General features: G+C 43.3%; 1 protein-coding gene across 1 annotated transcript in view; it reads right to left on the reverse strand.

Moving 5' to 3' along the window:
* The window catches only part of SLC6A15 (solute carrier family 6 member 15), a 52,369-nt gene extending 47,871 nt beyond the window's left edge, over positions 1 to 4,498 (reverse strand). Inside the window, exon 1 of the mRNA XM_066589859.1 lies at positions 4,427 to 4,498. The gene's annotated coding sequence lies outside the window, so the exon portion shown is untranslated. The remainder of the gene's footprint in view (positions 1 to 4,426) is intronic.
* Positions 4,499 to 15,689: the final 11,191 nt, after the last annotated feature.

Genomic DNA, 15,689 nt, shown 5'->3' on the forward strand with positions numbered 1-15,689 from the left:
TCTGAGGCTGCCATTTTTCTATTATCAATAATGTTTAGGCATATGTAGTGTGATTATCTACAGTAAAATCACACTTTATAAGGCCAGCTGGAGGGTATTACTGCAAATAATACTGAACTTACATCGAAGTATGTGTGAGAATCTACTGTACCATGGCTAATATAGAAAATCCATGATAATGGCTGCAGTAGCAGAAGGGATGTTTTACTTTAAAAGGGTTGTACCAGAATCAACTTTTATCACCTATCCACAGGAGAGATTATAAAGGTCTGATCAATGAGCATATCATTGCTGAGACCCGCTCCAATCCTCAGAACGGTAGTCCCATGTCCCTTCTTCTCACTACAGGGTCCTTTCTCCAACCTACAATGACATCATATCGAATGGAGTGGCGGCTGCACATGTGTGGCTGCCACTCTATTCCTTTCAATGGGGCTAACAGAAATAGCTAAGTGCTTGCATTTAGCTATCTCTGGTGGTCCCATTGAAAATGAATGGAGTGGCACTGCGCATGTGCAATGCTCCATTTAATTTCCTCCTCACTGTGGAGGATGCAATATGCCTGCAGTAAGAATGGGGGGAAGGAACCTTAATTCTTGGAATTGATTGGGTCTCAGCAATGAGACCCCTCCAAACAGATTTTTATCACCTATCCTAGAGATAGGTGATAAAAGCTGATTCTGGTACAACCTGTTGACTCTACAGAGGTTCTGACTTTATCTATAAGTTTACACGTAGCAAAAAGGTTGCGGATTTTCCGCAGTGGAAAATTCCAAAGCAAAATCCACAGCATTTACTCTAGAGACACAGAGTCAAAATCTGCACCATTGGTGCAGATATCTATTCCAATTCAGCTGTGCTTCCTCAGCCAGTATCAGAAGATGCAGTACTCCCCCTCAACTCTGAAGTCTTTGTGTTCTCAGTGCTTCCTTCCCACGGCCTCTAGTCAGCGCAGCGCCACTGGTCAGGTGATGCGGAAGTTGCATCACCTGACCAGCAGCGATATGCTTATTAGAGGCCGCCAGATGCCTGATGAAGCTAGCACCCATATTAGAAAGACTTCAGAGATGGAGGTGAAGTGCAGGATCATTTAAAATTGGCTGCAGAAGCGCAGCAGATTTTGAGACAAAATCCACACCGATGATTTGTATTTTGACTCTGTTTGGCCAGTTTCACATCTGCATTGGAACCTCCGCCCAGAGGTTCATTCGCAGAACTGGCTAAAAATAGAAGAAAAGGCGCTGCATGTAGTCCTTTGTCTTCCGTCCAAAAGCCAGGCAGCTGGGTGGAAAGCAGGAGGACCCCATTATAGTCAATAGGGTCTGTCCAGCGCTGTTTGGTTCCATTCAGGAACGGAACCGTTAAGCCACCAGGATTCCCCCCTGTTCCCCAAACGGTGAACCAACCCTTTTGAATATGGAAATGCTGCAATGAGAATTTGCTGCGGAATTTTCTGCTGTGGAAATTCCGAAACATTTCTGCTACTTTTAAACATACCCTAAGTGTTGATACAGTACTGTGTACTCTGAGGTCATTCATAGACAGATCTGTATGGATGTGAATGTATCTAAATAAAGGGCTTCTTCATATGGGCATGATTTTGTCCTGTTATGCGACCATGATAATCACGGCTGCATAACGGGATGAAACTAAACCATTGATTTCATTTTCATTAGTGGGATTCTCGGTCAGATGAGCGTGGTTTTACGTGCTGCTACAGCAGCGTGCAAACCACGCTTCTATAGCAACCAATAGGTTGCTATGAAAGCGCTCACACAGACCCTTTTTAGAAGCGCTGAATCTGCATTTCTAAAAAAGAATGGATAATGAGTGCCGACTGGCCTGTCAGCTTCGTGGTGCACTCTGTCCAAGGTGCTTACCATAGGCTCCTATGGGAGCTGTGAAAGCAGGCTGCCCACACCATGGATATGTGAACGGCTGCTCCACATAGCTAGGGTCAGCCTGTTCACGCACAGAATTCCCAGCATGTCAGCAGCGTGGTTTACATGTTGCTTAGCAGCATGTAAACCACACTTGTCTTACTGAGCCCTAATAGTACAGTTAAGAAAAGATTGGACTTTCCCGCACATAGTTAATACTACCTGCGAGAAAAATAGTGTAGGACCCATCTTACCACTGTTTTATTCAAACTCCTGCTGTATGGTTCGGGGTTTGAATACTTCAAGAAACCCAATTCATGCGCAACTATACTCTGTAGCGGCAAGCGTAGTTGTGCATAAGGACATGTAAAGAAGCCCTGAAACTTGTCAAAGATTTGATGCAACAGAATGGCTGTATTGCATCATCAAGCATTTTCATCTGTACTGAAAATCAGGACTAATACACTAATAACAGTTGTACTGTTTATGTCTGTTATTCAGTACACCTTGCAATGGTATATACTAATGAACAAAGCTTAAATGTTGAAAGCGAAGCCTAAATAGGGGTCTTATATATTTTTGTATAGACATTTCTACAGCTTTGGTTGCTTCCATTCACACAACCAAAGATAAACTATCTGACCTCCCATAACTACAATCTTCTGTAGGAAGTATATAATAAAAGCAATACTTTGTGATAGAACAGGTAGTTAACCTATGACTGTGTAAAGGGAAGAAGCTACATTTAGAGCATCCTTTTAAAGTATTTATAACTTTTCCTCAAGTTACCACAATTCAATCACTTAGCCACCAAGTACCGATGTAGCAACCATTAACATAACTGGCGTTATCGTGATAACTCACTTCATAGCACTGCAGTACATTGTTATTAAGTTATCATAACACTTACAATGTCATGACAACATTTGCTTCATCTGTATGCATTCTATATTATCATTATAGATTAATCTGAATACAATATGAGAAAGCTATTTAACTCAGCAAAACGTATTCACTAACTTTGTATAAAGGTGCAAATCCTCACTAAAACCTTAGTAACCAATATCTTTGTAGTGAAAGTTTTACAATGAAAGCAAATGTTTGAGCGGTTGCTATGGTTTTAAAGTAGATTTGCACATATCTGAAATGTAGCAAAATAACTCTACGTTGCAATTTCTTACTCTGTCCGTTCACAGAACTTGCATTTACTATGAGTGCAAAGATGATGACAAATGATGAACCACCCATAATTTATACTAACCTTACATTGTAATAGACACAAGTTGGTGCATAATGTGCCCTAATTAAGGTGTAAAACGACTAATGTTGAATGTTCTTAAACAACTACAGTAACTATGTCAAAGGTTGGAGGTTCTTGGACATATTCTCTTCTGAAAGTGACCGTTTCCATGCTGGGGTACTACTAGAGAGTTCATGTTTTAAAGATGACCAGAATACAATGAACTGGGGCGTTCCACTTAGATGAAAGTGGGCCTACCCTTGTCATTGAGGAGAAGAGGCATGAAAGGAATAGGAGGAGGCGGGCACCTCTCTGCAAGTGATGCACTCCATACAGCTTCGTTGCACTAGACAGCAGCAGGGCAGGGTTTACTCTACCGTAGTTTACATGGAGGAAGGGGGGCAATGGAGGCTGCCCTTGAAAGGCAATGCACTAGCACTGAGCATGGACAGCGTGCTAAGCTGCTTACTATGAGTGTTCAAACATTCTCACCTGCCATACTGTGCATCACTAATATTTACTAATGGGTATTATTCCCCTGTGGCTAAGAGATATATACCACAGCAGTAGCCCCATCGTCATCTGCCCTGTCAGCTTATATGATTAAGACCTGCATCGTCCTAATGAGATTTAGTAAGGCCATAAAAAAGGGTAATGACATCAAGGTTTAACCACAATTCTACCTTTCGACCTTCACAAGCGCTGGAGCCTGATAGAAAATGATTCATTAACATTGCACAGAGGAAAAGGGGGTTTCTACATCCGGCTAATACGATAAATCTACTATGAAACGTGATAATAAGTAGCAATTGCTTGCCCAGCATTTACAAGACTAAATCTCAATTAGGCGGTCTAGTCATTATCTTACAATTTTCTGATATAAATTCTTTATTTCTGTGTACGTAGACCGGCACAATACAAAAGGTGCCAGTTCTTGGTAGCTATATAATGCAATAAAGCAGTTTCCTGTAAGGAGGTTTTGAGCTACGCATGGTTTATGGTAAGAGGATATCACGTAGATGGCAATAGAAAAGAAGCATGCTATCTGATTTCCTCTTTAGACAAGCACACACGGGTTTGCAAACTAACATGTAGCAGATGCCGAGCACATGTGTTAGGCACAAGCTCTCCATCCAGGTCTGCTTAGAAATAAAATGCCACCAGCATCCAGACAGGCCTCCAGCGCTTTGTAAGCAGCAGCAGCAATCAGCATCACTGCTTCACATAAAATACCTTCATCTCTCCCCTTTACATATCTTAGCCTAAACATCAATAAAATAAGGCTTGTAAAATTGATACACCTTACCTCCCCAAGGACAGAAGATGAAGATGATGGGTGATGTGATCAGAGAGCACGCCTGCTGTGTGTACACTGTGTGATGATGACGGATCTGCACATGTTCCATCAGAGCTGGGTTAAGAGGAGGAATGGGTGGGAGGGGACTATAGCCTGACTATCTGAAAGAAATCCACCTCGTACAAGCTGTAGCAAGCTGCATGCATCATCCTGGTCCCAGGGAGTGGTCCATACACCGAGCATCGGAGCTCACCTTAAATTATCACTTATGCCTACGCTAATTGTAAAATGGAACATGTATCCAAATTCTAAGTAATGCTTATTATGTCATAATAGGTAATAGCACTGGTAAATATATTAGAACCAAGCATAAGCGGAGTCTGTTCTGTTGTGTATTGCATATGGTGCTGTTTATTATGAGCCACTACATTCTCTATTTACAAAATACAATGGGAATTACAAACATTCAAACAAAAAAGAAATACATTTGGTAGAATGAACTGCAGCCCAGGTCCTCAGAAAGAAGTTCTAATTGTATTTAATGAACTAATATATGCATGCATAACCTTGACCAGTTTAAGGGCGGCTCTAGACGAGTGTATGCGCAAATACGCAAATTTCAACATATTTGCATAGTGAGTGAGACTTGTTTGCGCACATTGGCGCATTGTAATGTACTTTTCTGCGCATGCAGGACATGTTCATATACAGACGCAACACACCACCTCACTGATTTAAAAGGCTATTTAACCTGATGAGGTCCAGACATGTTCTTTGTTAATGGAATTCCACAACTTCCATAGACTTCTATGTGGACTTTTTCTGTGCAAATGCGTACAAAACTAGAGCAGGCCATATTTATTTATTTTTTGCGCGTGCAAAAAGGGAAGTGAGAATGAACCCTTTTCAATCAATGGGTTCTATTCTCTGCGGAGTCCGTGCGCAAATACGTCCGTGTGAAGCCACCCTAACTTAAACTTTTATTGTGTATATATATATATATATATATATATATATATATATTATTGCAAATTGAGCATACATATTAATGATGGATGTACGGGCAGGTAGATAGATAGATAGATAGATAGATACTGTAGAGCACATGCGTCAAATACGAGGCTCGTGGGCCGAATCCGGCCCGCTGCCTCATGTTATGTGGCCCGCGGCGTGCCAACGCCGCTCACCACTGCATCGATTACCAGCTGGGGTGCCGCAGCTCCCCGCTGGTAATCGCGCTGTTACCGCTGATCCCGGTGCACACTGAAGTCAGTGTGCAGCTGGGATTCTCCTCCCCTGAGTCCCCTGCTCCTCAGTTCCGCAGGAGAGGACTCGGGGAGGAAGCGTGCCGGGTGCACATACTGACGTCAGTGTGCATCTGAGCTCAGCGTGAGCAGAGGGGGAGCGCTGCTGACAACTAGGAGGAGGTAAGTATGGGTTGGGGGGGGGTGCTAATATTCCTGAGGGGGGCTTATAATAACTGAGGGGGGCTTATTATTACTGACGGGGGGCTTATTATTATTACTGAGGGGGCTTATTATTATTAGTGAGGGGGGCTTATTATGACTGTGGGGGGCTTATTATTATTACTGAGGGGGGGCTTATTACTGACGGAGTCTTATTATTATTACTGAGGGTGGCTTATTATTATTACTAAGAGGGGTTTATTATTATTACTGAGGGCGGCTTATTACTGAGGGGGGCTTATTATTATTACTGAGGAGGGTTAATCTGATTACTGAGGGGGGGGTTAATATTGTTACTGAGGGGGGGTTAATGTTGCTATGGGGTATTACTACTGAGGGGGTTAATATTAGTAATTGGGCCACTGTGGGGGTCGTTATTTTTACTGGGGCCATTATCAAGGTCACTATTAGGGCTCGTTCACACGGGTGTAATTGTTTTTCGGTTGCACAAATACGCTGCGTATTTGCACAATCGAAAATTGCTTATACCTGTATATTTGCGTACGCAAAAAGGAATGAGATGGTGTGCAAATAAGCAGTGAATACATAGATTTCCTGCACATTCACCACATATTTGTGTGGCCCATTCACTTCAATGGCCTATTGGGGTGCGTAGTATGCAAAATAGGTCATGCTGTGTGAAAATATACATCATGTGAATGAACTCATTGACATCAATGGCTTCTATTCCCTTCATATTATGTACACAAATATGCTTGTGTGAACAGGCCCTTACGATACACTCTTAGGCCCCCTGCACACGGGCAGAAATTCCGTGGCGGGATTTGCCGCAGAATTTCCGCCAGTGGAAGCTGCCATAGGATTGCGTTAGAAAACGCAATCCCATGCAGACAGCCGCGATTTGTCTGCACAAAATCTCACGCGGTAAACAAATCGCGGCATGCTCTAAGGTCACTCCCCGGATGCTGGCTCCGCTCTGCGCATGCGTCGGCTGGCAGGCAGTCGGCCCATCAGAGCGGCACATCAGAGCCAGAGCCGTGGGAGCAGGTGAGTGCTGCACTGCTCCCTGCAGGGGCTCGGGTCCCGTCTGCAGGCGGCTTTACAATCGGCCCTTTGAAGGTCACCATAAGCCTTATGTGGCCCTCGGTGAAAATGAGTTTGACACCCCTGCTGTAGAGGATATACATGCAATCTTTATATAGTGCTGCAGACTATTTTTGCAGGACAAATATCAGGTAATACATATAAAAGGATCTCCCATGTTGCTTCTCAGCAAATGTAGCGAAGTCGAAGTTGTTGATCTGTCCTGAACATCAGTCATCAATGGAAAAAATGTGAATAAACCCCTATTTTGCTGAGGAGAAACAAGGGAGATCTTTTAATATGAATTAGGCAGTATTTGAAATGCCAAAATAGTCTGCAGCACTACACACAGAATGCATTTATTCATCAGTTCCGTTCCCTAGTGGTGATCTGAATCTAATCTCACATGCCAATAAAAGCAGGTAAGCTTCCAGCAACAATGCAGATGTTGCCTTGGTCAGATGTGAATGAAGAAATCTGCAAATGTCAACTGTCTACAGCTGCAATGTCAGTAGCAAAGTGGGTCATAGATCATATACCCAAACATTACACCTTGGAGCATAAGAGCCAACATTGTGTGATCATCAATAATGTTTACTGAAATGCCATCTATGGTGGTAAACCAAAGAGGCGCATACTCTGGACTTCACTTAGCAAAAACAACAGTGTAGTTAATTGTTCAACTGATCTATAGTAGAATACCAAAAGTTCTCTTTCTGCTTATTTTATCACTTGTTCCCTTCTCTGTAATCATCTGTTTCTCTATTGGTGGTATATAACACTTCGGTAACTGTGATTTCAGAAAATAGATGTGCTCTTTGATGGCCTGAGTGCTGTGATCCCACAAATCACAAGAACAAAGGGGAACATGGTATCTGTTAAATTCTACCACTGTAGCTCCCCCCATAGATTGTACTCCTCATAGTCAAAGGTAAAGAGCTCTCTTAAGGCCCTTTTAGACACAACGATTTTCGCTCAAAAATCGCTCAAAGCCATCTTTTGAGCGATAATCGTTGTGGCTAACTGCACAGACGTTGTGCAGTTTTCGTTAAGCTGTCGCTGATCGCTGATCTTTTAGCATGCTGAAAGATCAGCAATGAGTTATCAGAAGTTCACATCAGGATACAGTTGATAATATTGTTTCAGCTGTATCCCGCTCCCTGAAGACAGGTGGGGTATGAAGAACAGAGCAGTCCAGCTGTGTTCTTCAAACCTCGCTCGGAGCGCTCGGCTGTATAACAGCCGGGCACTCCGAACAGAGAACAGCTGGATGCAGAAGACAAGCGTCCCCGCTTGTCTTCTGCATCCCCCGCACAGAGTGCTCGGCTGTATAACAGCTGGGTGCTCGAAGCAAAGAACAGCTGGATGCAGAAGACAAGCGGCCCTGCTTGTCTTCTGCATTCCCTGCTCGGAGCACACAAACGATTATTATCACTCAAAAATTGCTCAAAAGACTTTTTGAGCGATAATCATTGTGTCTAAATTAGGCTTTAGCAGAAACGTAACACCAATGGCTGTACAAGACGCACATTGCTCAGAAGAGCACTCATATCTCTTTGTTCCACATATGAATGAGATATCTGTAGCTTGACCCTCAGTAATCAAAACTTCATTATGACATGTCAAAGTTTAATGACAGTTACCCTTTCATCCTTGTAATTTTAAAAGCTGAGCTGTGCCTCAAAGGGTTTGTCCACTTTGGTCAGTTAGTTTTTGCTAAAACTACAGAAGAAGATGACTAGAAGATGAGTACAGGGTGTCTTGCTCCTAGGCTCCACAGGATCTCCTGTAATCTGTGGGGGAACCCAGCATAAAATTCCTTTATGAGACTAAGTCTGATCATAGTAGTTTCTGATGTAGTGTTTTTTGAGGGACTGCTGACAAACTCCCTTTAGGTCCTATAAATTGTGAAGTGGGAACTCCATGGATTGGACTTGCTTTTCCAGCACATCCCACAATTGGATAAACATCTAGAGATTTGGTAGGCCAAGTCAACATCTTGAACTCTTTGTCATGTTCCTCAAATATGGCAGTGTGAATTATCCTGCTGAAAGAGGCCACTGCCATTAGGGAATACCATTACTATGAAGAGACAAATAATGCAAACACAACAGCATTTGTGCGTACCTTATCACATAAGGGAGGCTCCTTCCGGTGTGTGTTGCGAGCTCACAAATGGAGTCTGGATCCGTGACAAAGGCTGCGGCAACAGCCGAAACGTTGACATCAATAAAGATGGAATTCTTTTAACTCTCTACATCAAGGTATTTGGGTACCCTGTTTTGCGGCTCCAATATAACATTTATTACTGTGAAGAGATGTACTTGGTTTGGGTAGGTGGTACATGTTTAATTAACATCCACATGAATGCCAAGACCCAAAGTTTCCCAGAATATTACCCAGAGCATCGTATTGCCTATTCCAGTTTTTCTCCTTCCTATACTGAATCCTGAAGCCATCTTATTCCAGGTAAGTGATGCACACAGACTTAGTCATCCACATGATATAAAAGAAAATGTAATTCATCAGACCAAGCCACCTTCTACCATTGATTCATGGTCCAGTTCTGATACTCAAGTGCACATTGTAGGCAATTTCAAAGATGGTAGGAGTCAGCATGGGCACTGTGACCAATCTGAGCTAAGTAGCCCCATGCGTAGCAAGCTGCAATGCACTGTGTGCTCTCACATCTTTCTATTATAGCCAGCACTAACCTTTTCATTAATACAATATGTGTTACAGTAGGTCTTTTGTGGGATAGGACCAGATTGCTAGCCTACACTCCTTCCATGCATCAATAGGCTTTGGGCATCCATGACCCTGTTGCCAGTTCACTGGTCGTCCTTCTTTGAACCACTTTTAGGTAGGTACTAACCACTGCATCCCGGGAGCATCCCACAACACCTGCCATTTTGGAAATGCTGTGATCCAGTCATCTAGCCATCACAATTTGTCCAAGTACTTATATTTACAAATTGTTCTTGCTTCCAATACATCATCATAAAATACTGACTGTTGACTTGCTGCTCAATACAGGTTGATTCAAAAAGAATAATGAGAAAGTAAAGTTGATTTATTCATATATGAATTGACATACAACAACTAGAATGACATGAAAAGATAGAAGAACTCTTCAAGTTTTTATTGGGCCCTAAAGATGTTTGATGTGGATGCCATTGCTCACACTGCAGATGTCAAGTTGGTATCCCACTTTGTCTCAGACGCAATTCACATATGCTCTGTTATCGATTCAACTGTAGTGGAGATGCATTGTTTTAGTTGGTCCAAGTTTTGTGGCATTGGGGCATTGTATCTGTAAGGGTGCATTAAAAAGTTGAAGGGTTCTATATTCTCATGTCATTCAGGCTGCTGTATGTCACTTTTTGTATGTATAAATCAGCTTTACTTTTGCTGCATTCTTTTTGTATCACTTTGTATATACCACTCCTTGACTGGCACCATTGTCACAAGACAATATTATTTACTTCACTTGTTAGTGGTTTTAATATTATGACTGATCAGTGAATACACAGCAGCATGTAGAACTAGAGTTATCCAAGATATGAAAAAGGAGTCTTTTTTTCTACGAACAGTTCATTTTTTGTCAATACATTGAGTCTGGTGTTACAGTTCAGCGCCATTATTTTTTTTTAATCATTCAACACTTGTGAGCAATTCATGCAATGCTGGATACAACTTTATATGGCCACACATCTATATGTACCAGGTTTTTTGGTATGGGGTTACTTCTGATAGCACTTGTTGGACATGGGTAGTTAGTAGAGATGAGCGAGCGTACTCGGATAAGCGGTACTCGCTCGAGTAATTTGCTTTATCCGAGTATCGCTGTGCTCGGGTCTGAAGATTCGGGTGCCGCTGCGGCTGACAGGTGAGTCGCAGCGGGGAGCAGGGGAGAGCGGGCGGGAGAGAGGGAGAGAAAGAGCTTACCTCCGTTACTCCCCGCTCTCCCCTGCAGTTCCCCGCTCCGTGCCGGCACCCGAATCTTTAGCCCCGAGCACAGCGATACTCGGATAAAGCACATTACTCGAGCGAGTAGTGATTATCCGAGTACGCTCGCTCATCTCTAGTAGTTAGTTCTTTGTATATATTGTGTAACTTTTCTAACAAGATGTTCCTGTGCATTTACTCCTCCAATACCCTTTCTGCATGAATGCTGTTTTCTCTGCACTACATCTTAATGATGTCCTTCCCTCGGGAGCACACAATAAAAGGTGCATGGCAGCCACTAATAGGTCCACCTATTTTGCATATTAAAATTGGTGCTCTACGATTATAGAACAGGGGAGAACAAATGACAAAGACAGGGAGAAGAATGGTAATATAAAACCATAAGCATTCTGGATAGAGCATTATCTTAAAAAGGCCGCCCATACACAATGTATTGTGTGTAGACTAGAGATGAGCGAGTATACTCCCAAAGGCACATTACTCGAGTGAGTAGTGCCTTAGCCAAGTATCTCCCCGCTCGGCTCTAAAGATTCGGGGGCCGGCGGGGAGCAGCAGGGGAGAGCGGGGAGGAACGGAGGGGAGATCTCTCTCTCCCTCTCTCCCCGCCGCAACTCACCTGTCACCCGCGCCGGCCCCCGAATCTTTAGAGGCGAGTGGGGAGATATTCGGCTAAGGCACTACTCGCTCGAGTAATGTGCCTTAGCGAGTATACTCGCTCATGTCTAGTGTAGACAGTGTTTCATATGCTGTCTAAACAATAAACGTGTGAATAAATGCCCGTGTGACTATGCCCTGATGGTGATGAACATATTTTGGAATGGACATACACTGTACATAGCATGTCGTTATTCAATAACATTGGTGTGATGTCGTTAGTATTATACGAGGGTGACTGTAAAGTATTAGCACCAGAGTGCAGGCCATAGCAGTTCCAACTCTACTTATGTTACAGTATATACCACCAAACCTATCTACACGGAAATAACATTATTTATTTATTCCACAGCAAAGTTCAAGCACTCCCTAGACTGCAGTCACAAGTGATTGCAGCTCTGCAAATAAACTAAAGGGGTTTTCCAATAAGTAAATACATTAGTGATAGTAGGGGGATCAAAAATAGAAATAAAAATAATACTCCCCTCCTCTGACGCAGCTCCCCTACTGCTGCTCCAAACTTCTGATTAGTCTGTTTACTTTGGCTGCAGTGGTCATGTGATTGTTTACCTTTGTAACTACTGTAGCCAATAGGAGGCCCTGACATAGGACATCATTAGTGACATGCCTTGAACAGGCTGGGGGTCCTAGCCCATTTGACCAATTTATAGGACTTCACTGGGCCAGTAGAACTGGTGATGTTATGAGCCATATACCATGTCGCCAGAGTGCTGAAATGGCGCTCCGGCACTAGGAAACATACACTGACAATTTATAGTTTAGGTCAGGGGGAAACATTAATACATACAGATGCTTCACACTGTTGTCGGATGAGCACTAAACACTATGGCAAAGCAAGATCGCAAATGTCATAGGGAGCGGGGGCTCATCACTACTGAGGGGGGCTCATCACTACTGAGGGGGGCTCATCCCTACTGAGGGCGGGCTCATCCCTACTGAGGGGAGGCTCATCCCTACTGAGGGAGACTCATCCCTACTGAGGGGGGCCTCATCACTACTGAGGGGGGGCTCATCACTACTGAGGGTGGGCTCATCCCTACTGAGGGCGGGCTCATTACTACTGAGGGGGGGCTCATTACTACTGAGGGGGGCTCATTCCTACTGAGGGGGCTCATCCCTACTGAGGGGGGCTCATCACTACTGAGGGGGGCTCATCCCTACTGAGAATGGGCTCATCACTACGGGGGGGCTCATTACTACTGAGGGGGGGCTCATTACTACTGAGGGGGGGCTCATTACTACTGAGGGGGGTCATCACTACTGAGAGGGGGCTCATCACTACTGAGAGGGGGCTCATTACTACTGAGGGAGGGCTCATTACTACTGAAGGGGGGCTCATCACTACTGAGGGGGGCTTATTATTATTACTGAGGGGGGCTTATTATCATTACTGAGGGGGTTTTAAAGTTGCTATGTGTTTACTACTACTGAGGGGGTTAATATTACTAATTGGGCCACTGTGGGGGCCGTTATTTTTACTGGGGTCACTAATAGGGTCACTATTAGGGCTCGTTCACACTGAGTATTTGCGCAATCGAAAATCGCTTATGCCTGTATATTTGCGGACGCAAAAAGGAACGCAGATGGGCCCATTGAAATTGTGTGCAAATATGCAGTGAATACATCAGTTTCCTGCGCATTCACAACGCATTTGCACGGCCCATTCACTTCAATGGCCTATCAGGGTGCGTAGTACGTAACAAAATAGGTCATGCTGTGTGAAAATATACATCATGTGAATGACTCATTGAAATCAATGGCTTCTATTCACTGCACATTATGTACGCAAATATGCTTGTGTGAATGAGCCCTTACTATACCATCTTAGGCCCCCTGCACATGGGTGAAAATTCCGCGGCGGGATTTCCCACAGAATTTCCGCCCATGAAAGCTGCCATAGGATTGCGTTAGAAAACGCAATCCTATGCAGACGGCCATGATTTGTCTATGCGAAATCTCTCGCGGAAAACAAAGCTCGGCATGCTCTATTTCTGTGTGGGTCTCGCAGAGCTCCGCACAGAAATGTCACCCCTGGCCGCTGGCTCTGCTCTGCGCATGTCCCGGCTGGGCGGCAGCGAGCACATCACAGAGGTGGGGCTGCAGGAGCAGGTGAGTGCCTCGCTGGTGCCTGCAGGGGCTCGGGTCGGGTCCCGCTGCGAGAATTCTGCAGGCGGGCTTACAATCGGCCCTTTGAAGGTCACCATAAGCCTGATGTGGCCCTCGGTGAAAATGAGTTTGACACCCCTGCTGTATATAAACAGGAGGCTGTATGTACAGGCACTCCTGAGTCTTACAATACATACTTACCACCATCGTTATTACTGATTGCATTAATATTCACTTTTAAAAGAACCTCGATGGTTAAAAAAATGAATCGTGGTCACTTTTCCTTCATGTTGCTTGGGATAACTAAGCACTGGCTGCTAAGCATTAGTTTATAGCCGTACCTTTATCTGCATTTTTCCAGATATTCAAATTTAATCAATTCTCTCTCTGCAGCAAAAGCTTTTATCAGAATAACGCAACTCAATATTTAGTATCCTGATTCTGCAGTTTTTGAAAATATTCCATACAGTATGTGGCCCTAGTATGCTCACAGATTCACACACAGGAGTCAGCATTGGTGGAGAACTAAGTGGATTTGGGGGCTTCTTTTTTATTAGGATGTTTTTAAATCACCATTTCAGGTTTACATGGCTATGAGGTGCTCAACATAAAAACACCCCATATAGATCCAATTTTGGAAACTACACTCCAATGGCATTTATCTAGGGGTGTAGTGAGTATTTTGACCTCACAAGTATTTCACAGAATTTATTAGATTTGGATCGTGAAACTAAAAAAAGCAAACACATTTTTCCAATATTATTGTTACACTCAGCAGGAGTGCTGTTTTATTATTGCCTGCCTTCTAGTTTGCTGTTGAAACAATGGTTATGTAGTTGTCTCATAGCTGATTCATTAGAGTGGGTCACCTGACCTCAATGCTGCAACTTAGGCTCATTTGGAGAGGAGTATCTGATTGGTTTGCCTCTCTCTAACCTGTTACTGAGTACCTATAAATCATTTTATGGTGGCCACTATTAGGCTTTCTTCTGATGCATACTACTTTTTACAGTGCTGCATAGGAAGCCCGCCATTGGTACCCTGTACTGAGAATGGCGGGAGCTCAGCTGTCAGACGTCAGCTGGGCTCCCGCATTAACTGTTGTAAATGAAGCTAGCTCCGATGCTGATCGTCAATGTGACCGCAGCATGTAAAGAAAGGTGATCTACACAATGCAATCATTAGGTTCTGGTGGGTTACTGTGGCACCCAGAGGTCTAACAAAGGTGCCCTATTAGGCCTGTCAGAGGTAGGATCTAATACTGGTAGTTTTGTAGAATACATGACCATTCTGAAGTATTGCTGTGTATTCTATCATTAACCAAAACCAATGGAAGATTAAGTCCTACAAAAGTAAAAATTGTAAACATTTTTAATGAAAATGTTAAAAAAAAAACTTAAACCCCTCCCCTTTCACCCCTTATTATGTAAAAACCCAGACTCTCAAAAAGGGTATTACTGCATTTGTAATGACTCCAACAAAAAACAGCTCGCGCATTATTAAACTGACACAATAGATTCTGTGCAAAAAAAAAAATAACATGGTCAAAGTTGCTAATTTTGTATATCCTATCTCAGAAAAAAGAATAAAAAGTGATCAGTCATATGAAGACAAAAATGATACCATTGAAAATTACAGCTTGAATGCTAAAAGAACCCTCATAGAGCTCTATCAATAGAAAAATTAAAACGTTATGGGTCTTCGAATGCAGCAATCTTATGGTGCTTGTCTTGTGATTACACTACCTGAAAGTCAGTGGTGGACCAGAGTGGCACAGACTGCAGAGCGGGGGGTACCAAAAGAGGTAAGCATGCACTGTTTTTTATTTTACTCAATTCCCTCCCTCCACCTGAAAGACTCAAGTATGCTGGCTGTTGTATATGACTTGGCAGCCCTGGCCCCCTATTAGTCAAGCATTTTGAACCAATAGGTAAAAGAGATTAATGTGCACAAGAGAGTGATCCCATCTAGGGGGGATCACGGTAATAGACAGCATCATTCAAATGGTTAAA

This window comes from Eleutherodactylus coqui, chromosome 2, assembly GCF_035609145.1.
Source record: "Eleutherodactylus coqui strain aEleCoq1 chromosome 2, aEleCoq1.hap1, whole genome shotgun sequence".
Lineage (NCBI taxonomy): Eukaryota > Metazoa > Chordata > Amphibia > Anura > Eleutherodactylidae > Eleutherodactylus > Eleutherodactylus coqui.